This window comes from Oncorhynchus masou, chromosome 12 (genome assembly GCF_036934945.1).
Source record: "Oncorhynchus masou masou isolate Uvic2021 chromosome 12, UVic_Omas_1.1, whole genome shotgun sequence".
In the NCBI taxonomy this organism is placed as follows: Eukaryota; Metazoa; Chordata; class Actinopteri; order Salmoniformes; family Salmonidae; genus Oncorhynchus; species Oncorhynchus masou.
The window spans coordinates 4,075,548-4,078,047 of NC_088223.1; the positions used below are offsets into that span (position 1 = coordinate 4,075,548).

A 2,500-nucleotide genomic window follows, 5' to 3' on the forward strand; every position below is an offset into this window, starting at 1 on the left:
ACAGAGAAGAGACAGCGAAGAGACGGAGAGAGAGAGATAGATAGAGACAGAGATGGAAGAGACAGAGAAGAGACAGAGAGAGAGAGATAGATAGAGAGACAGAGACAGAGAAGAGACAGAAGAGATGGAGAGAGAGACAGGGAGACAGAGAGACAGAGAAGAGACAGAGAAGAGACAGAGAGAGAGATAGATAGAGAGCAGAGACAGAGACAGAGAAGAGACAGAGAAGAGACAGAGAAGAGACGGAGAGAAGAGAGAGAGAGATAGATAGAGAGACAGAGAAGAGATGGAGAGAAGAGACAGAGAGACAGAGAAGAGAGAGAGACAGAACAAAAGAGAGAGAGACAGAGAGAGAGAGAGAGAGACAGAGAGATAGAGACAGAGAGAGAGAGAGACAGAGAGAGAGAGACAGAGAAACAGAGAGAGAGAGACAGAGAGGGAGAGACAGTTTGTCAATGTATACATTCACTTTTACCAAAAAGGTGATTATGGGTAACAATTGTGGCCTGAATCTTTGTTTAAATTAAATATTTGCTTTGTGTGCAGGGAGCTTATGCACGTGGCCTTGCGATTTACGATTATAATGAAAAACATCACAGAAAAAATACAAATGATGAAGCTTTTAAATTGACACTCATGGAGGAGATAAAGTGTTTAATTAAATAGGTAAATGCAGCTTTCTAAACCATCAAAGGTCTCTCGAGCACCTTGGTAGACTACAATGTAGCTCTCTAAACCACCAAAGGTTTCTCAGACACTTTGGTAGCACCTGCAATCTCCACTCATAACCGAGGGAGATACACGCCCCCCCCCACACCACCCTCTCTATCGCTTTCTGCAGCAGTTCTTTGAGCTCACACCACTGATTGAATCAAATGTCGCTTTGATTGAAGCGCAGAAACAGGGCTCAAAGGGTGAACATGAGAGTTGGGGATATGGATAGGATTTGAGAGATGACAAAGACAGTCAGCGAGAGAAGGAGAATCAGGGCAAGAGGGAGAGAGAAGGGGAGAGGGAGCGAGAGGGAGAGAGAAGGAGAATCAGGGCAAGAGGGAGAGAGAAGGGGAGAGGGAGCGAGAGGGAAAAAGAGCGTAGAGATGGAGAGAGTAGAGACTGAGAAAGAGAGCATAGAGATGGAGAGAGAGAGAGAGTAGAGATGGAGAGAGAGTAGAGATTGAGAAATAGAGCGTAGAGATGGAGAGAGTAGAGACTGAGAAAGAGAGTGTAGAGATGGAGGGAGTAGAGACTGAGAAAGAGAGTGTAGAGATGGAGGGAGTAGAGAATGAGAAAGAGAGTGTAGAGATGGAGGGAGTAGAGACACACACACACACACACACACACATGATTGACAGTAGCTACAGCATGTTTCTTTCTCATCTTCCCAGCTGTTCATTTCTCTCTAACAGAGAGGGGAACTCTGGGAATGACTCCAAGCAGCAGTTGTCTCTACAAACGTCCTTGTTGAGACATTAAACAATGTCTGAAACATCCCTGTTCATCAATTCCTGTTTCAATTCCAAAGCAGAGCGGGGATGTGCCTCTACAAGGACCTTGGTAAGAAGTGTCTGTGTGTGTGTGTGTGTGTGTGTGTGTGTGTGTGTGTGTGTGTGTGTGTGTGTGTGTGTGTGTGTGTGTGTGTGTGTGTGTGTGTGTGTGTGTGTGTGTGTGTGTGTGCCAGTATGGAATAATCAGCGGTCGCTGTAGGAACCCTGATACCTTGGACATTCCCATCCAGAGAGAAAGACAGGGAAGGAGGGATCAAATCAAATTGTATTTGTCCAAATGGTGATGCAACCAGTCAATCAATGGTGCAGCTCTATAAATCCTTTTGAGGATCTGAGGGCCCGTGAACAACGTGTTTTGGACCTTGATAGATCCTTAGTGAGGAACTTGAAGCTCTTCGGGCTCCACTACTGTCCCGTCGATGTGAATGGGGGTGTGTTCAACTCTCCGTTTCCTGTAGTCTATGATCAGTTTCTTTGTCTTGCTGACGTTGAGGGAGAGGTTGTTGTCATGGCACCAGATAGTCAGGTCTCTGACCTCCTCCCTAAAGGCGGTCTCATCGTCGTCGGTGATCAGGCCTACCACCGTCGTGTCGTCAGCAAACTTAATGATGGTGTTGGAGTCGTGCGCGGCCACACTGATGTGGTTGAACAGGAGGGGACTAAGTACGCACCCCTGAGGGGCATCTGTGTTGAGGGTTAGCATGACGGGCCCCCTCACCATCTGGGGGCGTCCCATCAGAAAATCCAGGATCCAGTTGCAGAGGGATTGTTTAGTCCCAGGGTTCTTAGCTTAGTGATGAGATTTGAGGGCACTTGGTGTTGAACACTTGAGCTGTATTCAATCAATCACATTCTCACATAGTGGGAAAGGGCAGTGTGGAGTGCAATAGACATTACGTCATCTGTGGATCTGTTGGGGCGGAATGCAAAATGGATACAGGGTGTCTGGAATCATGGAGTTGATGTGGGCCATGACCTGCCTTTCAAGCATTTCA

At 46.9% G+C, this 2,500-nt stretch overlaps 1 protein-coding gene across 1 annotated transcript in view; it reads right to left on the reverse strand.

Annotated features, from left to right (window-relative positions):
• LOC135549478 (CUB and sushi domain-containing protein 1-like) overlaps positions 1 to 2,500 on the reverse strand; it is a 1,027,892-nt gene that overhangs the window by 263,565 nt on the left and 761,827 nt on the right.